General features: G+C 40.4%; 4 non-coding genes across 4 annotated transcripts; 2 read left to right on the top strand and 2 right to left on the bottom strand.

Moving 5' to 3' along the window:
• The first annotated feature begins 14,117 nt into the window (after positions 1-14,117).
• On the top strand, positions 14,118-14,191 carry Trnai-gau (transfer RNA isoleucine (anticodon GAU)). The gene has a single exon. It is a non-coding gene; the product is annotated as a tRNA-Ile (tRNA).
• A 1,103-nt stretch (positions 14,192-15,294) lies between these two features.
• Trnat-agu (transfer RNA threonine (anticodon AGU)) lies at positions 15,295-15,368 on the bottom strand. Its single transcript has one exon. It is a non-coding gene; the product is annotated as a tRNA-Thr (tRNA).
• Positions 15,369-16,519: 1,151 nt separating this feature from the next.
• On the top strand, positions 16,520-16,592 carry Trnai-aau (transfer RNA isoleucine (anticodon AAU)). Its single transcript has one exon. It is a non-coding gene; the product is annotated as a tRNA-Ile (tRNA).
• A 4,160-nt stretch (positions 16,593-20,752) lies between these two features.
• On the bottom strand, positions 20,753-20,826 carry Trnat-agu (transfer RNA threonine (anticodon AGU)). Its single transcript has one exon. It is a non-coding gene; the product is annotated as a tRNA-Thr (tRNA).
• Between the last annotated feature and the right edge of the window lie 1,224 nt (positions 20,827-22,050).

Here is a 22,050-nt window from a genome sequence, read left to right as displayed (position 1 = left end):
ATTGTCTTGTTGTTTTGCCTTTTAATAGGTATTGAAATTATAGCTCTGCAAAGAAAAAGTTATATTTACTGGTATATTCCCTTAGATAAAGGACTCCACCCATTGACTTGTAGAAAATTGCTTGTGCAAACAATGAACATCATCATTGTGATCACGGTACACCGTCACCGTTTCTTCCAAAATTATTCACGCTCCCTTTAAATCGGTCTTCTTTGCCCAATTGTTTACTATAAAATAAGCACTAGAACACAACTTAACAATAGCGAGATTTTCAAGCCATTGGCCTTTTTTTCCTTCAAAATCTCAACGGTACACCATGGTGATCCGTTGTCAGTAAATAATTACAGTCTACTGAAATTATTTAGCAATGAACGGATCACCATGGTGTACCGTTGCAAATAAGCCTAAGAAATGTGCTGTTGTGATTTCTACTAATTGTGCTTACACATAGTAATTACTACTAGTTCAGAACGATTAAACTTCCTAGTTTTTTCAAAACATAACGCCAAAATTAAGACGAAAAGGATGGTGATCCGTCAAACGGTACACCACAATCCCGTGTAACCAAAATAGGAACAGAGTTTAGGACTGGGGATAGACTAGTTCAGGAAAACAAACACTCAGACGAACTTGCATCATTCCACTCTCTTTAATCCAGACAAAGGAAGGTACACTGAGAAGATAGGCGTATCATAGGCGTATCTCCTTTAAAGAAAACCTGCATATCTAAATGGTCTTGGGTGCTCGCAGCTGAACCTAATGGTCTTCTAATAGTAACACCAAACCATGCCATAAGATGATATTTGCTGTTCATCTGAAATAATTTAGAAATACGACTTCCGCCGCTTTTGTATCTACCCTGCGAAGGTTGTACTTGACGGGTTGCAAAATGAGCTATACATATATGTAAGAAGACTTAAAAGAAACGCTGTGCCTCAATTCGGTGGCCCTTTCAAATGCAAGATGCGGTATTTATCTCTTCTTGTTTTCAATTAGATTTGGACTAATCGATTATAAAATACGCGAAGCGCGCTTGACGGGAATTCAATGTTCCAAGTGGCACAGCCCTTTCGCTTACCACCCCCCATGTTCCGACTCACGCAGATTTCCTCTATTATTTTACCTGGTAGCCTTATTTATCACTAGTTATCAGGATATACAACTTGACTTTGGAACCTTTTCAACCCTTCCTTTACAGCTAATGGCCTACTCTCACCCCGTGGTGATTCCTTTCTGATAAACACATCAGTCTCTCAAAATATCACTAGTGTCGATTTTCTTTAATTGCTTGTGCAAACACAAATACAAAAACACACCAAAAAACACGGAAAATCTGTATATCACCAAACGAGTCTACATACTTTATAGTTTACTACAAAACCGTTAATACTATCGCCAAAATTCTATTTAACGACAACTAACATTGCTCACAAGCCTAAAACGATAACTTCAGCAATCGTCACATCACTTACGGCGCTGAAAACAATTATTCCTGATAAATACAGTCTCGGTCACAAATGTTGTAACACAGACGGCAATTTGCCCCCTCTCCCCCTTCATGTTGATGTTTATGGGTTGGAGTGCAAAACCAACCGGTAAATGCAACATTGATTGGAGGGAGGAGAGGGGTACGTTATTAACAGCCTTGATGCGCTTCACTTGCTGTTCAAGCGAAGTGTTACAACTATTTATGACCGAGATTGTCTGGGTGTTGAATGACGTACTTCAGATAACGAAAAGCGCCATTACCAATGTATTCTATAACGTTTGCTTTCATGGACTTTCATAATGAAAATATGTCGAAGCATGTTTAGCTACTTTTTGAAATTGAAATTGATAGAAAGAGATGACTAGTTGCTGAAAGGGAAAGATACTTGTAGATTTACGAGCGCAAAGCTGCACAAGCTTAATGGCCTTTAAATGAACCCTGTTTCGATATTAAACGTCACACGGCCAAGAGCTTTTTACTGAAGCCACGTTAAATTGAAGGACTTTTCGATAGTAAAGTTGCTGATTTTTGTGATATTTCAACAGCAACGGTTGAAAGAATTTCCAAAAGAAATAGGAACACTCCCGCGTGTTTAAAAAAAATTGTCAAAAAGAGGCGTAAGTTCAAGCTACTGTAAGTAACACACTGAGAAGGCACATCATTTGCTGTCTCAGGTTCCTGCGAAAAGGAGACGGGGCTTTACTGTAAAAGAATATACACTGTGCATAATGATCCGACGAGGGGTGGGTGGTACCAAGTATTATTATTACCTTAACTCTATTTCAGCTGCATAGAATACAACAGTAAATGTTTTATTTTTGGTGTGTAAACACATTATTACACCGGTGGAGTATGTTGAAAAAAATTTGATTTTTTAATCATAATGTTGAAAGTACTATTATCAACGATTTGTCTTCTACTTTTTTTACTTAACAATCAATTGTCTTGTTGTTTGCCTTTTAATAGTATTGAAATTATAGCTCTGCAAAGAAAAAGTTATATTTACTGGTATATTCCCTTAGATAAAGGGACTCCACCCATTGACTTGTAGAAAATTGCTTGTGCAAAACAATGAACATCATCATTGTGATCACGGTACACCGTCACCGTTTCTTCCAAAATTATTCACGCTCCCTTTAAATCGGTCTTCTTTGCCCAATTGTTTACTATAAAATAAGCACTAGAACACAACTTAACAATAGCGAGATTTTCAAGCCATTGGCCTTTTTTCCTTTCAAAATCTCAACGGTACACCATGGTGATCCGTTGTCAGTAAATAATTACAGTCTACTGAAATTATTTAGCAATGAACGGATCACCATGGTGTACCGTGCAAATAAGCCTAAGAAATGTGCTGTTGTGATTTCTACTAATTGTGCTTACACATAGTAATTACTACTAGTTCAGAACGATTAAACTTCCTAGTTTTTTCAAAACATAACGCCAAAATTAAGACGAAAAGGATGGTGATCCGTCAAACGGTACACCCCAATCCCGTGTACCCAAAATAGGAACAGAGTTTAGGACTGGGGATAGACTAGTTCAGGAAAACAAACACTCAGACGAACTTGCATCATTCCACTCTCTTTTAAGTGAGCTAGAAAGCACCTTTGTTCAGGGGCTTTGACTTGGGAATTTGTTACATCATTTTCTCTACATTATTATGTAATACCATAGTGGTCTAATACCTTTTTTTTTCTCACATCATTGTTTTTATTGTTCTTATTTGTTATTTTTAAGTCTTAGCCTTAGTCTTAGCCTTAGACAGATTTTTATTCCAAGTATTTTTAACCCTGTACACTCTATACTGAGGAAGCCCAAAGGGCGAAACGTTTATTAAAGAGTTTTGGCCATGGAAGAAGTTCACTATATATATATGTTTTGGCCACGGAAGAAGTTCACTATATATATATATATAAATATATATATATATATATATGCATTGTATATTATTTACAATTCGTCTCTTTTGTTTTGCATGTTTGTTTGATTGCTTTAATTAATTTAATTGTCTATGAACAGGCTGGAAAATCGTGTCGCAGCAGTATGTCAACGAAAGGGAATCGAGGGTCCGATGTATCAAAGCAGTATTTATGACCAAGAGAAACGAATTGCTTAAATTGTGTGAAAACGAATTGATTAAATTGTCCATTGAGATGTGTAGTGTCCTGCATAAATTATAATAATTATGTAAATTAGATTGGGTATAACATTATGATTTATGTTGAGTACTCACGAGTGAGCGTTTTAGTAAAGACCATCGAGGCACACATTTAGTCCTTTAGTCTTCATCTATTGAGTATTCTACAAGATGGTCTGAGATAAATGCGAGAATTACTTTTCACTTTCCTTGAGAAAATTATTTTCACTTGTGGTAATCCAAACTTCAAATGTTGTCCCAGAGCTTATAATTTTTACTTTCCTTGAGGCCCCAATTATTTATCACTTAATGTGGCCAAAATAATCCAAAACTTTTAAAAATGTTGTCCCAGAGCTTAAAAATATTATCCCTTTAACGCCCAAATATCCCGTATCCCTATAATTTCCTTTATTTCTTTAGGCGTTTATTTCAATTACTTGCATGACACCTACGAATTAAAGCAATGACCCTCTTCCTCTTTGCGTGCCGCATATTTAGTCCTTAATAGCAGGACATCGTCTACAATGCAATTCTTTAACTGATTAAGTAAAAGGCATTGAAACTTTTACGTTATTTAAATTATACCCGCTCAATCGGCCACGATTTCTCCAAGTGAAAATATCAGTAATATTGGGGAGTTAATGCGTGTGAGTGAGCGAAGCCCTGGGGTGTGTTTCTTTGGAAAAATCCGAATTCCAATGTTTGAATCATCCGGTTATGAAAGGATTTTGTTTCTTTACTAAAATCCAAAAAATGGATTTGAATCCAATGTATCTTCGATTGTGGTAGATTTCTTTACTCAAACTTAACACAGACTTTTTTGGACGTACGTTTCTTTGGGCCGAAATGGTCCGAAAACGGGATCAGCTGGTAAGTGTCAATTACCGCTCGTCAAAGTGTCTTTAGCTCGTCAAGTCGCCCTTTGAATGTTTTTCAAGTAAATCTTGTAAATTAGAAAATGGCCCCTGCTATAGAAATAACAAATCTTCCTCGGCCGAAAGTTACGTACTAGATAAGTAAAGAAATTAGCTACGTAAAATCAAGGGTTTTATCATTGGAGGAAAATCGGCGCGGGTGGTAAATTTAAGTGCTTTTAAACAATATGAATAATAAATGACACTATACAAACTCCTTCCGAACGTGTCTATTTATTATATAGAAAATGGAATGAAGAAAGTGTGATGATACCCGTCTTATTAAGGTTCGGATGATAGATTATGGTTTCCTATTATTTTAAGCTATTTGTTGATGATCTTAAATTTTTGGCATTTGGCGGTATGCTTTGCAAACACGATGAACAAAAAAAAAAATACCAAACAGAGAGTCAAAGCGTGCATTTCTTAAGGAATAACCCAACCATTAATTAAAAAGCTAAGTTATAAAACGTAAGTTGTCATTGGAAATTTCACTTCAAAAACAGAAATTGATAAAATCTAATCCAATTTTTCTTATTTCCTTGAAATACTTCTTAAAATGATTTTTTTCTTCATCTCATGGAATTTTCCGTCATCTTTTTTCATTTCATTTAGGAGGCAAATGCCAGTAAAATTAAAGAAACAATACCTGCTTTTCCATTTGTGTTTGTACACGATAAGTGAAAGAACCCACAAACATAGCGCAATACTGCCGAGAAAGACTTGATTTCTCATTATTCGCTTTTGAAGGTTCATCAGCAAAGACTGGTTACGCACAATGTGTTGTGGTCTGACCTTATCTGGACGGAGGCGTCTCAATTCCTAAAATAAATTGTAAACTGTGTAATAAGCAGTCTGGCTAAACTCCCCCGAAAACCATTGCAAATAAATTCCTGAAAAGCCCCGAGGGGAGAGACTAATAGCTTCACTCACTTAACCACTTAAACTTCACGTTTTCGCAATGCGCGAATACGTCGCGTGGAAGAGTATGTCAATAGAAGGCTGAAAGTGAATAGCGATCATTAATAATTGAAATCCATTTTTTAACTTCTGGTGGACAGTGTTCCCTCTTTCCAAACCTAACACATAAAAATCTCATTGGGAGTTGTAACAAGACTCACACTAAAAAGGCAGAGCGAGACACAAAAGGAGAGAGAGGTGTTAATCTCGACACATTTTTTTGGGCCGACATCGTCATAAAAAGTTTTAACTCAAATTACTTTAAATGAATTTTGAGTGATGTGTCAAAATAGTCCAGAGGCACAGTAAATCAATCTGAAATATTTTCTAAAACACGGTTTACGACGGCCAGCATCATGCAATGAAAAAATGGAAAATTATATCTTAATTCTCTTGCTGGATCAGTTTTTAGTTTCCACTAAAGTTTTTAGACAACCGAGCTCGATTTACCGTATTCGAGCTCGAGTTACCTGTCGAACTCGAGTGACAATCGCACTCGAAATTTCGAGCTCGACAATCACAAAATCGTAAACCTCGGATCGTTATCGTTATTTTTCGAGCTTGACTTCTTATCGACCTCAACAAATCGAGAGCGATTTCAATGGAGCTTGGATTTCATTCCGTTGAAAATCGAGGTCGATTTCAATTTTTCTTTTCTTTTCCACTTATCGCGTGATCGCAACTTTCGACGGTGGATTGCATGTACAATAAAAGTACCTTTATCCCTAAGAAATGATAGGAAAACTATCTAGTCCTGCATAACTTCCCTGCTCCGTTATTCTTAGCAAACGGTGACTTTTTTTTTCCCTCTCTTGAAATGCTGATAAATATAACTTGGAAATAAAGTGTTTAGTAGTAGTAGTATTTTTTGCATTACTTGTCCAAAACCTTTTCCCCTGATGATGATGGTTCAGTAACCTTTCAAATTGCTTTCTCTTTGGCTGCCTTTCTGAGCGTTATTCCAGCTTCTGCACGATTTTTTAGACCTCATATCACAACTTGAAGCTTTGGGTAAAAGTGTACTGACCGCCGCAGACTGGACATAGCCTTGCGCTTGTCGCCGTTAAAATCTATTACCCAGTTATTGAATTGAAAACGAAGAGAGAAACCAAACTATTAACACGGTGCGAAAGAAGTGACGGACAACCCACAGCTTGGTGCAATTGCGTGAAATTGAGGTGAAGATGCAGTTTCGCTTCATGTGCGCCTTCGCATTATATACCTAGAAACTTCTCACCGTAATCGCTTATGGACGGTGCCTACTATTGTTATTTCGCATACGGTCTGCGCATCTCGAGATACTCGTATTTCTTATGGCTGGTGCTTATTAATACAGGGATATCTTGGTGCTGTTCAACCACGCATTTTTCTGAGATAATTAATCTTCAATTGAGAAAGAATGCCATACATTGCTTTGTATTTTAAAGGTTTTTACGCATATTATTCACCAATTATCTTTGAAAAATGAGTGGTTACCCCCAATTCAGTAACAATTGTTAAGATCCCAACAGATTTTATCAACTTCATTGAAAAGACGAAGATGGGAAAACGAACTTTCCTTGTAACGATGGATGTCACAAGTCTATATACAAATATACCGCGCAAGAAGAGGGAAAACGTGGTTGGCGTGCCTTATAAGTCGTCCACAGTAACGGGGGGAATTAGCTCAAATGGTAGAGCGTCCGCTTCGCATGCGGGAGGTACAGGGATCGATACCCGGATTCTGCACTTTTGTCAACCGAGATGAGTCAAAAGACTAACTTTATTTCTATTTCAACAATCGTCACTTGGGCAAAAAATCGGATACGACCTGTTGTTCAAAAGCACGGTTGCTGAGAGTTTTAGGATCACGTTTGTGTAATTTCCTTGCTCTTTGACAAGCCATAGCTATATTTGGCACCGAAAGCTTCAGACGAACCTTGTAAGCTTTGTGACATATTCAGTTATTTGACAAGTCAGTCAGGTGCTACGCCGGGGTACGTAATCATATACCCAGGCTGTCATCTCATCGTCCTTTATTCTTCAAAGGAAATGTAATTATTAGCCTGTCACAACTCAGCAAGAGTATATTTAAACACCAGTTTTGAGTAGTTTGGGAGAGAGTTGGCTGCCGGCAACGGCAGAGTGCTGCTGAGTTCCACGCCAGAATAAAGAAGTTAAAACACTAGCCTTAACACTCAGAGTGACTCCATCAGTGCTAAACTCTTTGTTTAGCTTGTAGCATATTTTTATGTTACTTTTTTTCTTAATGAACTAATTTTTTTTTGTATTTATAGAATATTCACACTGTCTCTTTTTCACTTGATAATGACGTCCGAGAACGTCGAAACGTCGTGTATTTTTTAGCTGTGTATTTTGAATCGTTTTTACGAAATTTCTTAAATGTTTTTAAGAAAACCTTTTTTCGCATTTTTTTATAGCTAAATGTTTCAAGAAGTCGCTTATTTTTAATGTTTCTTATAGACACCCGAAAAACTCAGTCTGCTTCAACGGGATTCGAACCCATGACCTGTGAGAGGTCGGTGCAATGCTCTACCAGCTGAGCTATGAAGCCACTCAGTTGGGAGGAGATCAATTTGTTGGTGTCATGTGTTGCGATAAAAGTACTAATGAAGGAAAGAAGTTTGTGTTGCTTGAATGTCGTGATAAAGTGCGAGGATCACTTGTATCTTTCGTGTATAAGCCGCATTTCAAATGTCCATTTCGGAAACTGATTGCCTATCTCGATGCTAGTATATATAATTTAAACGTTTTATCGGAATTGCCTCCTGTTAACAGAATGCTGCCCGACAAAATTAAAGGTCACAGAAAGAAATTGTTTCTTGTGTATTTGTAAGCCATTGCTAAACTCATGCGATGAAAATGATAAACAAAGTTCAGTTAAGACACTGACTCAGTAACATGAACAACTGCATCGCAAGAAAGTTCCACTGGGCAAACTGAACATTATGCACGGGCTTTCGAGAAACTTCTCCCTGATCGTAGTTTCCCTAGTACTTTTCCATCTCTGCCTGGAAACATACGTTCTTTAACAACGCCAAGGGGCCACTTACCCCGATGATAAAAGGCGTCATTAAGAAGACCACTCGTAGAATTAAGGCGCTGTAACACTACGCAATTTCTCTTGCAACTTGTCTCGCAATTTTGTTGCGACACAAGTTGCCCGTTGCGATACAGGTTGTTTGAATTGTGTTACACTGGGCAACGTTTCTTGCAACTTGTCTCGCTCGCGACGGTCACAAACAGCGCGGAGGACTGGCACTATAAACAACATAAAAAAAAAAAAAACGATGAATAGGCCATTTTACACTTCTTTGCTCAGCGACCTAGCCTATGAATGGCTATGAATGGCTACGAGGCTGCCGGTGACCTTGCATTGATACAATTCCCTCTGCTTTTATCATGTAAATTGTGTTGTTGTTATTCAAGAGAAAATGAGTAGACAGGGAGCGAAGCTCAGGGCGTTGGCCGGGATATGTTATGTCCACGAAAGTTATTTTTAGACGAGCGGAAGTCTTTGTTCTAGCGGACGTCTGTCTTCCGAGGACGTCGGCATGCAGTCTTGCCTCGCTCTCAGGTTCTTAGTGAAAAGAGAAAATGACGGCGCACGTGGCAGGCTGATGAATATTTATTTTCTTTCAAACATCGGACCGAGGTTGGCCTGCATGCGGACGTCTCGGAAGACTTCCGCTCGTCTAAAAATAACTTTCGTGAACATGACATATCCCAAGGGCTGGACCGGGAGCCTCCCTCTCTGTTCCCTTATTTCTCTTGGTTATTCTAATTAGTCCGTATTAACATTACAAAAGCACGGAGGAATGTATCAAAACAGGTTCACAGGCAGCCTCGCTTGCATTCGTAGGCAGCTACAACGGTGAAATGGTCTATTGTGTTTGTAAAAAATGAAAATATTTTGCTTTACTGGTAATAGCCGATTTGCCAACTGAAGACGAAAATGGGGACATTCCATCAAGGCGAAATCGCGTTAACTGGGTCAGGCCCTGGATGGCAAGAAGGGAAGAAAGAGGGGTTTTTCACCAACTTGCGAGGGAGCTTGCTGTAGAGGATGCTGGCGGATACAGAGATTTCTTTACAGTTAACAGCCAACAGTTCGAGTTTTTATTCAATGCAGTTTCACACCGAATATCTAAGCAAGATACAAAATTACGATCAAGTATCAAACATGCTGAAAGGCTTGGTGTCACGCTGAGATATTCGGCGATAGGTGAAACCTTCCAAGTCACTAGAGTACTCGTTTAGGATCAGTAGAACTATGATTTTCTCCATTGTCATCGAGTGCGCAGGCTATGCAACACTTTCTTCATCTCCTCTACTAACATATTTAATTGCTGTGAAAGGGTTTGCGAACCAGCAAATTTATCTTCTTGTCTTTGTAAACTGATAACGAAGTATTCTAAAGCGATGGGCGTTCTTTCAACGCTTGAATGAACCCTTCCTTTTCCTCATCTGTCATTTTGGAAGCTGTCGTGAGTTCAGTCGCCATTTTGTCTTCGAATAAAACCTCACGTGCACAAAAAGAGCAATTTGACTGGCCAATGCCATTAAACGTTGCGAGATAAGTTGCAGGGAAGGTGTTACACTGCGCAACGTGGAAAAAATTCCTTGCAACGTTGCGGGACGCGTTGCGGAAAGTAGAACTGACTTCTACTTTTTGCAACGATTGCGGCAACAAAAAAATTGCGAGAAATGTGTGTAGCAGGGTATGTTACACTAGGTAATATTCCGTGCAACTTGTTTCGCAAGAGAAATTGCCTAGTGTAACAGTGCCTTCAGCAACGGTTGCAACGATTTTTTAAGTATTACGTAGTGTAACAACTTGTCTAGCAACGGTTTGCGGAACAAGCCAATCATCATGTTTCTTTAACTTCATGTCATCATCGAAACGGGACAAGTTGCATGAAACGTTGCTCAGTCTAACCCCCTAAAAGAACTTGTTTCGTAACGTGAGAACGTTTGTGGAAATGTCGTTGCGAGACAAGTTGCTCTTAAAATTGCACAGTGTAACAGCGCTTTAAGTCTTAAAACGTCTCCTGCTACCAGATGAATGAATGGCTCACTAAGTCACATTCCAATCACCTAACAAGAACACAGGTTCGTTCTCTTTGGAAATAAGGCTAATCAGCCAATCCAGTGAAGACTGAATAAAATCTCACTCTCGATCAGATCTATAAATAACGCCAATAACAGTGTTCCTTACGTTCGTCCCATTGACTTCGACAAGCCTAAACAGAGTCGTGTCAGTTTGTTGTTGAAATATAAACAATCAGCGAGAAAAACTACACCTCCGCCTGTCCTACCAACCCAAGAATTAAATCCAGGAATATCAGATGAACGACTAGAACCTGCCCCCCATGTTTCACAGATGCAAATAACACAAATTCGAGCGCAAAATTTCGTAAAAAAATATCATCAAGCTTGAGAAATGCTGAAAATGTTCATTTGGAGAAGTAGATTATTATTATTATTATTATTATTCAGATTTAAATGATCCTGACTGTCAGCCAACCCACCATTTAAAGGGGCTATGTCACGCAAATTGTGCAATTTCACGACACCCAAAATGGCCAAAAAGTAGAATCAAACATTGCAATAACCACTTAAAACTGTTGAGGAACATAAAAGAAATACAGCAAAAGGAAGGACAAGCATATGGATGGACAAAAATGAACAAGATTGAAACGGATTGCGTTTGGGTAATCTTGAAAAAAAGTGTGGTCCGACCGTTTTTTAAGTTTACGGCAAATCGCATAGATAAAGGTAGTTTTTGCTCATAATCATCTTGTTTGTGATGCAACGATAATTTCATCAGTATAGGAATTCCACATTACCATTTTCGAGCTTTAAACGCGTGATCAACTTAAGATTTCCCCTAAATACCCTGATATAATGTGACATAGCCCTCTCAGCCACTTCCTCTATAATTATAAATTCACAATCATGGAGTCAAGAAGAGCCTACTAACAGCGCATGAAATCATGGCAACCCAACAGGCCCTCACGGAAGCCGTAGACAAGTGACTCACAACCGCTTACAACACCATATACTAGTCATACTTGTTCATGCTGGTATAGGATTAGAAGTCCTAGCTCGTATCTGCTCGTGCTCCTTCTAAGCTTTTTGATTGGCCCATAGGGCTGCGAGAAAGACGGCCGTTGGCAAAATCAGGATCGGACCGGATCGGACCGGATCAGATTGACAAAACTCGGACCAGATCAATGACAAACTTCCCGCTGTGCCTTTCTCTCTGGTGTAGTAGTCTCTTCATTTACTTTTTTCCAGAGGTGATTACAGATTCCGAAGCGGAATTATAAAAGATACGATGTGACGAATTGTCGTCAATAAGCGAACAACGGTCGTCTTCTTCAAACATGCATTAAAGCTGACAACAATTATTTACTTTCCCCCAGTTCCTGACAATTGTACATTAGCCTGATTTAGCAACAGAACAACCCATCCTCGACCTCTGAATAAGCGCATTTAACTTGATTTGCTTTTCATTGTTAATTTCAGTTTACAGTGTCCTCAATTGGTGTTCCAGCGCCAGCGAACCCCAATGCATGCCTGAAGTCGCAGGATTCGAACCTGGAAATGCTCGATTAATAACCCTTTCAATTAACCACTAGACTATCACATTTTTTAAAATATGTCAATATTTTCTGGTATTTCGAATGCCGCTGTAAATGTGTATTATCACTCGCTAAGAAACAAGTTTAAACAGGAGAAAATGTCGGTTACCTAACCTCAAGAGAAAGCTACCTGTAACCATTTTAAAATCAAGCACAAGACTTGACCACTATTCAGCATTTATTTTATATATACTAATTAGAGATGGTAAATAGTCGGTACAATGGTCAGGATTGATTAAGAACATTTTCTTCTAAGTAGGTCACGGTGCTCCCGGTTCAAATCCTGTCCAGGAATGCAACTTTACCTTTTTTTCTTTTCATCTGTTACCACAAGCCCTGGGACAGAGTAATCTAAATTGACGATAACAGCCAATCCAGAAAAAAATAGGAATAGTTTGGATTCTACTCTAATATGACATAATATGGATATTTTTTGCTGCTTAGTCATTAAGGGGATAAAAACATTTCCTCAAATTGGGTGCTTCGGGTTCAAATCCTGTCTAGGAATGCAACTTGTCCTGGGACAGAGTAATCTGAGGAACTCTGAGGGCCGCTTTACACGAGCCCAGGATGGACAGCGACCCGGCTCAGTTCAGCGTCTAATTTTACGTTTACACGAGCCCGGTCTGGGTGAAGGTTGGGTCGATCTCGGCTGACCCGGGTCAGTTCCTTTTCGTCTCGGTTGAAATGGCTGGTAGCTACTTGTCAGAAAAGAAAATGGCGGACGAACCATGCAATCATCAGAATCATCGATATTTGTGTTAACGTTATCAGCCATTTTACCACTGCCAAGTTGACGTTATTTTTTCCACACTCTCTTCATGCCTTCTCGCCTCCGCCATTTTGCTACAGGCTGCGCTTGGACAAGAACGCTGAACCGAAAAAAGAGTGACGTTCAAATGATGTTTATATGAAGAAGTTTCAACCCTTCTATCCAGGACAAATTGAGTCTCAAAAAGGGTTACCCGGCAAGGGGGGCTGATCCAGTATGACTACTGTTTTCATGTAAACGCTTACAAACATTTGACTGTAAAAAGGTTATCCACCGCGGTGACTCAACCCGGGGTCGTGTACAGAGGCCCTGAATCTACCGCGGTAGTCATATTCACTTGGTCAGCAAATATTCTTTGACACATCGTTCTTTCAATAGTAATTATGTAATTATCTCGTCAAATGAGTCTGACAGCTTTCCATTGTTAGCGGTACAATCGGAATTTCCCGTTGAACGCGTCGGTTACAGTTCTTTCTCTCCTCTTCCCAAGCCTCCCTTGGTCATTTTATTTGTTTGCGTGACAAAACACGACTGTCTCAGAAAAGCAGGACGCTCGACTAATTTACGAAGGGACTGCTCGCAGTCTAGTTCCACAAAGCAATTGTTTTTGTACGTATGCATGCTTGTTCCCTCTAGCTTGGCTTTTGAAACGCGACCGCCAGCTTGGAAGTTAAAATTCCTCCTGAATTAGAACGAAAACGCAATGAGTACAAAGTATCCTGGTCCATTAGCTCAGTCGGCAGAGCGTGGTGCTGATAACGCCGAGTTCGAACCTCACATGGACCAAGTCTTTTTCCGTCTTTTGTTCCGAGAGTGTGGTCTTCGAATTTTCTTTCTGGACCTGTTGGTTTGGTGATGTGATTCCCGCTTAAGAGGTGAAAAGTATCGATCTTAAGTCCAGTAGCGGCCCTTTCGTGCTTTACTTTATCGAAAACGTGTCGCTGGGATTTTGTCGGAGCTATAACCTTCATCAAACTAACATAGTATTTAGAGAAAGGAGGTATTTCCCTCCCTTAATTCTGATCGCAAGAAAACAAGAATTATCAACTCCCTTGATGAAACCATTTGTATACTGCTTCCCCACCGACGCAGCACCACAGTTTCTTTAGAAACTATACCCTTCATTCTTTTGTTAACCGAAAAGCAATAAAGGGCTAAATTATATTACAACAATCGTCACCAGTAATCAGTAACCTGGTCCATAGCTCAGTCGGCAGAGCGTGGTGCTGATAACGGCGAGGTCGTGAGTTCGAACCTCACATGGACCAAGTCTTTCTCTATCAGTTTGTTCCGTGGGAGTTTGGTCTTGAAATTTTCTTTCTAGACTTGTTGGTTTGGTGGAATGATTCTCGCTTAAGAGGTGAAAAGTACCGGTCTTAAGTCCAGTGGCGAACCTTTCGTGCTTTACTTTATCGAAAACCTGTCGCTGGGATTTTGTCGGAGCTGTAACCCTCATCAAACTAACATTGAGTACTTAGAGAAAGGTGTCGTCATCGTGAATTCCTGGCTGTGAGATCGGTAGAGGCCCAAGATTGTGCAAGCTAGAGTTTTCCAGAAGACTTTTTCAGTTTATCAACACGAAAGGTAAGTGTGTTTTTCCAGGAGCCTTGACGGCATTTGTTGAATCCCCGATCAATAATTGACATCTGATGAAACTTTGTCTTGCACTAATAGCCTGAGCAAGCACTAGAGATGTTCAGAAATCGGATGACTCTAAGTTTGGTACCGATGGTTGTAGACATTGTTGGTTAGCACCATCTTGGATATGTCTCGCATTGAAAACAATTTGGAGCTGACCAAACTTTCCTGTCTTCGCTAAAAGGTTGTTGGTGTGCCTTATAATTACGCTATAGTAACGGGGGATTAGCTCAAATAGTAGAGCGTCCGCTTCGCATGCGGGAGGTACCGGGATCGATACCCGGATTCTCCACTCTTGCACCATTCTGAAGTCAACCGAAATACCTCAGAAGCAAAAAATCTATTACAGCAATCGGAAATAGGTCATTTTACAGTTGTTTGCTCAGTGACCTAGGCTATGAATGACTGCGAGGCTGCCGCTAAAATGGTATTGATACAGACCTCACTGCTTTTATCACGTAAATTGTGTTATTGTAATTCCAATTGCTCTACATTAACATTAAAAGAGCACAAATGTTTGTATTAAAGCAGGTTCACCGGGAGCCTCGCTTCCTTTCTTGGGCTAGGAAACTTGGCTACAACTGTAAAATGCTGTATGTAACTCTATTGAAGAACGATCAGTTTTTTCAAAAACTCGTTAACTCTCAAGGAAAGAAATCACTCCAAAGAGATGGTGTTACTCAACTGCAAGAAAGTGCAACCAATCCATGACAATATAAAATACCCTGATCTCAAGGCACCGATGGGATTTGAACCCATGACCTCCTGTTTACTAGACAGGCGCTCTAACCAACTGAGCTACGGCGCCATGCTTAGATTGCGTGTTTGAAAATAAAATCGATAACATTTATTTCGTTTGACACAGAAGCTTCTTTTGTACGTACGCATCTATGTTCCCTCCACATTGGCGCATGAAACTCGATCGCACGAAGACAAGAATTGGCCGGTTGGTGTCGTTTTGAGTTAGAGCCTCACAAGGACCAAGGCTTCCTCCATCTTTTGTTCCGAGGGAGTGTGGTCTTCAAATTTTTTTTCTCTACCTGCTAATCTTGTAGGGTAATTCTGCCTTAGGTGATGAAAAGTGCCGGTCTTAAGTTCAGGGGCAGCCCTTTCGTGCTTTAATTTATCGAAAACGCGTCGCTGGGATTTTGTCGGAGCTGTTACCTTCACGAAACTAAGATTGAGTCCTTGGAGAGAGTTGTCGTGGCCTGGAATTCTTGGCTGTGAGATCGGTAGAGGCCCAACATTTTGCAAGCTAGAACTTTTCACAAGATGAATGTTTGAGTTCATCAACACAAAAGGTGAGTGTGTATTTCCCTCAGCCTTGATGGCATGAGTTGAATCCCCGATCAATCGATATATTGATAAAACCTTGACTTGCAATGATGGCATGAATAACCACCAGAGATGTTCAGAAAGCGGCCGACTCTAAGTTTGGCACAGGTGGTTACAGGGTTTGTTCTTTTGCACCATCTTAGATCTGTCTTGCATTAAAAACAATTTGAAGCTGACCAATCTTCCCTCTTTTCCTTAAAAGGTTCTTGGTCAGTGCATTTTAAGTTAATTATAGTAACGGGGGATTAGCTCAAATGGTAGAGCGCCCGCTTTGCATGCGGGAAGTACCGGGATCGATACCCGGATTCTCCACTTTTGTTAACCGAAATTGAGTTTTATCAACGGTGTTGATAATGTAAACTGGCCACCGTACAGAGATTCTAAAAGCTAATAGAATCTCTGTACGGTGGCCAATTTACATTATCAACTCCGTTGATAAAACCAAATTTTTGTATACTGCTTCCCCACCGACGCAGCATCACAGTTTCTTTAGAAACTACCCCCTTCATTCTTTTGTTAACCGAGATGCCTCAATAGACTAAATTCTATTACAACAATCGTCACTTAAGCACGAAATTGGATAAGACCCGTTGTTCAAAAAACGCTATGAGTACCGAGTAACCTGGTCCGTTAGCTCAGTCGGCAGAGCGTGGTGCTAATAACGCCAAGGTCGTGAGTTCGAACCTCACATGGACCAAGTCTTTCTCTATCTTTTGTTCCGAGGGAGTTTGGTCTTGAAGTTTTCTTTCTTGACTTGGTTTGGTGGAAATATTCTCGCTTAAGAGGTGAAAAGTCCTGGTCTTAAGTCCAGTGGCGGCCCTTTCGTGCTTTACTTTATCGAAAACGTGTCACTGGGGTTTTGTCGGAGCTGTAGCCCTCATCTAACTAACATTGAGTACTTAGAGAAAGGTGTCGTCACCATGAATTCTTGGCTGTGAGATCGGTAGAGGCCCAAGATTGTGCAAGCTAGAGTTTTCCAGAAAAGTTTTTCAGCTTATCAACGCGAAAGGTAAGTGTGTTTTTCCAGGAGCCTTGATAGCATTTGTTGAATCCCCGATCAATAATTGACATCTGATGAAACTTTGACTTGCAATAATAGCCTGAGCAAGCACTAGAGATGTTCAGAAATCGGATGACTCTAAGTTTGGTACCGATGGTTGTAGAGTTTGTTGGTTAGCACCATCTTGGATATGTCTCGCATTGAAAACAATTTGGAGCTGACCAATCTTCCCTGTCTTCGTTAAAAGGGGGATAACTATAGTAACGGGGGATTAGCTCAAATGGTAGAGCGCCCGCTTCGCATGCGAGAGGTACCGGGATCGATACCCGGATCCTCCACTCTTGCACTATTTTGAAGTCAACCGAAATACCTCAGAAGCAAAAAATCTATTATGCCCTTATCTACAGAATTATTGAACCCATAACCAAGAGTAATAACATGACAAGGCAAGATCTTGAGTTATTGGTTATGGGTCGGTAAACGACAACATACCGTGTTTATTTCTTACAAATAAATACTTTACACAATACTGAGAAAAAATGATAGAATTTCCATTATCGAGAAGAGCCAGGGAGGCCGGAAAAAACCTAACCGTAAAACCTCGTAGAGGAAATGTAGGAAATCTGGGTCAGGCCGAGACTACTCCTCGTCCCCTGACAGGACTTTTCATAATGCTCTTTATAATTTCAACGACTTGGACACTTAAAATGTAGCGCCTTTTGTCAATCAGGTCAGAGTCTAATGAGTTTGATGGTGCACCAGATTTCAGGCTGTGCATGCTTAACTGTTGAATGTTAACGGCAAATGGCGTTGCATGGGTCTTGAACTCTTCACGAATAGTAGTAGTAGTAGAGATTCCTTTCGTGGGCGCCCTTTTCGACGCCTTTGAGGACTGAACTAGAACAACCATTTCAGGATCCTCCAATTCCCTGGCGTCGGACCAGATCCCTTTACTGAATGTATCTGTATAACACTGAAACAAGAACACACTTCGTGTGAGTAAATGCATCCACGCCGCCCTCAATTGCGCGGGCTATTACAAAGCACACACATAAAGAGGCCAAAGTTGGCTAAAATTATAGACACACGCGCGTAATTTGCGAGAGAGCCGCGAATGCGGGAACCGAGTTATTAGCATCGCCTTAATGGCTTACGTAGCCTAAATGGCTTACATAGCCTAATTGGCTTACACAGCCTAAATGGCTTACCCAGCCTAAATGGCTTTTGCATAAATAATTATTAACAAAGGCAATAAAGATTCCTTCAATCCATAAAATGGGCCAATTAGCTTACTCTAAGTGAGTAAGGCCTTGATGCACAATGCAAGAAAATATGGAAAACAGAAATAAATAATTCTGATAAACTTAAGCCGTAATGCTAAAATTCTAAACGCTGGGCAGCCAACAAAAACAGACTGCCTTGTCTTTTACAGGATCGCCTTCCAACAAGAGATCTTTTATCCTTGGTAGCGGCACGACCTCTTTCACGAAGGGCTTGAATTTAACTTCTTATCTGGTACTCTATATTGCATAGCGATGGTATCGATTACAAGGCCGAGCCACTCTCCGACTTGCCTAGGCTCCCAATTAGATTTTTCTTCGTTAGTCACGAGGCCAGACAACCTGAGCTCCTTTCTTTGGATGGTACTTGCAGCCATGGCGGAGATGAAGTCCGGCTGACTAGTAAAACCGTCGTCTAAGTAAGCAAAGGACAGGTGGCCCATAGAGCGCCAGCGCTTAACTAAGGGTCTCATAAGCTTAGTAAAACAATGACAAGCCGAGCTTAGACCGAATGGTAGAACTGAAAAGCAGAAATATCTGGGTTTACCGTTAATTATCCACGAAAATCCTAAATACTTTTGGTGATCTGCAAAGATGTCGACATGATGATAACCTGACTCAAGATCCCAGGTAAAAAACCAATGATTCTCTTCCAGAACTTGGGAAGGAGATCTAAGATCTTCGTACTTAAATTTTACTTTAGAAACAAATGCGTTTACATGGCGTAGGTCGATAACGAGACGGAGCTTCTTGCCCTCCGCCACGGTTAGAGGATTGACATAATATGGAGGAAATTCGTGCTCAAAAATACAATTATTGCAAAGAAGCTCTTCAATAGCTTTGACAACAAACTCGGGGTGCTTAAAAGCAGATCTATTATTCTTGAGAAAGCAAGGAGTTGGATACTCACTAAAAGGTAGCCTATAACCCTCCCTGATCATGCTGGTCGCAAATTGCGAGGCATCTAACACAGACTCCCCAAAACTCGTAATGAGACTTCAAACGACCTTTAACACTGCCACCGCTACCCTCATGCACCCACTTTCCTTAAGCAGGCGATTGTGTACGTGTCGAAAAACTCTAAAGCATACTCAACTTGATCGATCGCCGTCATCTAGTCATTTAGCCTACAAAAATTTGGTTTATCAACGGAGTTGATAATGTAAATTGACCACCGTACAGAGATTCTAAAAGCTGACGTTTCGAGCGTTAGCCCTTCGTCAGAGCGAATCGAGGGATTATGGGTTACGTGTAGTTTTTGAATGGCCATTTTAATCTGCCTAACCACTCCAAAAAACACATGGCTATCTGCGGCCTTTCCCTACATCTAGGTACGACGGAAAGCCGCAAGAATCTGGAACAAAAATTCATCTTTCAAATCGGCACCCTTAATCCTCACGGTATTAACGAACGCTTTTCATTTAACTAATATATTCCTACTTTTCACGTTGCCATGTTACCACCAATAGCGTAGCTCCTACTCTACTATAAAAACTGCACGTAACCCATAATCCCTCGATTCGCTCTGACGAAGGGCTAACGCTCGAAACGTCAGCTTTTAGAATCTCTGTACGGTGGTCAATTTACATTATCAACTCCGTTGATAAACCAAATTTTTGTATACTACTTCCCCACCGACGCAGCACCACAGTTTCTTTAGAAACTACCCCTTTAGTCATTTAGCCGTTGAGCTAGAGGAGGTCTGGGCGCTATCCCTAGACTTGCAGCTCACGCTGAGTTGGCCATATTCTCCACACTAAAACAAAATCGATAAGAAGCCGTCAAGATATTGCCACTATCCGTTGCAGCCATAGAGATCGTAAAATAAACCTTTCAGGCTATGACTAACTATACAAAGATTGAAAAGCTGACTTTTCGAGCGTTAGCCCTTCATCAGAGCGCTAATGTGAAAATTGAACGCTGGTGAAAATTGAACACTTTTAAACTATAAATGACAAGAAAGCAAATCAGCAGCAGAAAATAAAAGATGAACAAAGATAAAAAATTAAGTGAAGTTGTCGTTCCTAGCGTTCGACCCGAAGGAAGAACCACTACAATGCACACCCTATTTATATCAAATAGCTCGTATGCAAATACGAGTACCATCAATTCATCGGGGACATGAATTGTGCAGGAATGCACAAACAGATTCTAAACTGCGTACCGCAGATATTTTTATATTACAGCAATCGGCAATAGGTCATTTTACAGTTGTTTGCTCAGTGACCTAGGCTATGAATGGCTGCGAGGCTGCCGCTGACCTTGTATTGATACAGACCTCACTGCTTTTATCATGTAAATTGTGTTACTGTAATTCCAATTAGTCTACGTAAACATTAGAAAAACACAAAGGTTTGTATCAAAACAGGTTCACCGGGAGCCTCGCTTCCTTTCTTGGGCTAGGAAACTTGGCTACAACTGTAAAATGATGTATGTAAGTTTATTGAAGAACGAAGAACGATCAGTTTTTAAAAAACTCGTTAACTCTCAAGGAAAGAAATGACTCCAAAGAGATGGTGTTAGTCAACTGCAAGAAAGTGCAGCCAGACCATGACAATATAAGATACACTGATCTCAAGGCACCGATGGGATTTGAGCCCATGACCTCCTGTTTACTAGACAGGCGCTCTAACCAACTGAGCTACGGCGCCATGCTTAGATTGCGTGTTTGAAAATGAAATCGAAAACATTTATTTCGTTTGACAGAGAAGCTTCCTTTTTTGTACTTACGCATCTATGTTCCCTCCACATTGGCGCATGAAACTCGATCGCACGAAAACAAGAATTGGCCGGTTGGTGTCGTTTTTCTCCCCGCCATCTTGGAAGTTGCAATTCCTTCTAAACACATCATATCGTAGATGACCTGGCCCATTAGGTCAGCCGGCAGAGCGTGGTGCTAATAACGCCAAGTCGTGAGTTCGAACCTCACATGCACCAAGGCTTCTTCCATCTTTTGTTCCGAGGGAGTGTGGTCTTCAAATTTTTTTTCTCTACCTGTTAGTCTTGTAGAGTAATTCTGCCTTAGGTGATAAAAAGTGCCGGTCTTAAGTTCAGGGGCGGGCCTTTCGTGCTTTAATTTATCGAAAACGTGTCGCTGGGATTTTGTCGGAGCTGTTACCTTCACGAAACTAAGATTGAGTCCTTGGAGAGAGTTGTCGTCGCCTGGAATTCTTGGCTGTGAGATCGGTAGAGGCCCAACATTTTGCAAGCTAGAACTTTTCACAAGATGAATGTTTGAGTTCATCAACACAAAAGGTGAGTGTGTATTTCCATCAGCCTTGATGGCATGAGTTGAATTCCCGATCAATCGATATATTGATAAAACCTTGACTTGCAATGATGGCATGAATAACCACCAGAGATGTTCAGAAAGCGGCCGACTCTAAGTTTGGCACAGGTGGTTACAGGGTTTGTTCTTTTGCACCATCTTAGATCTGTCTTGCATTAAAAACAATTTGAAGCTGACCAATCTTCCCTCTTTTCCTTAAAAGGTTCTTGGTCAGTGCATTTTAAGTTGATTATAGTAACGGGGGATTAGCTCAAATGGTAGAGCGCCCGCTTTGCATGCGGGAAGTACCGGGATCGATACCCGGATTCTCCACTTTTGTTAACCGAAATTGAGTTTTATCAACGGTGTTGATAATGTAAACTGGCCACCGTACAGAGATTCTAAAAGCTAATAGAATCTCTGTACGGTGGCCAATTTACATTATCAACTCCGTTGATAAAACCAAATTTTTGTATACTGCTTCCCCACCGACGCAGCATCACAGTTTCTTTAGAAACTACCCCTTTCATTCTTTTGTTAACCGATCGAGAGATGCCTCAATAGACTAAATTTTATTACAACAATCGTCACTTAAGCACGAAATCGG

This window comes from Montipora capricornis, chromosome 9, assembly GCF_036669925.1.
Source record: "Montipora capricornis isolate CH-2021 chromosome 9, ASM3666992v2, whole genome shotgun sequence".
NCBI classification, from domain to species: domain Eukaryota; kingdom Metazoa; phylum Cnidaria; class Anthozoa; order Scleractinia; family Acroporidae; genus Montipora; species Montipora capricornis.
This window is presented reverse-complemented; position numbering and strand designations above follow the sequence as displayed.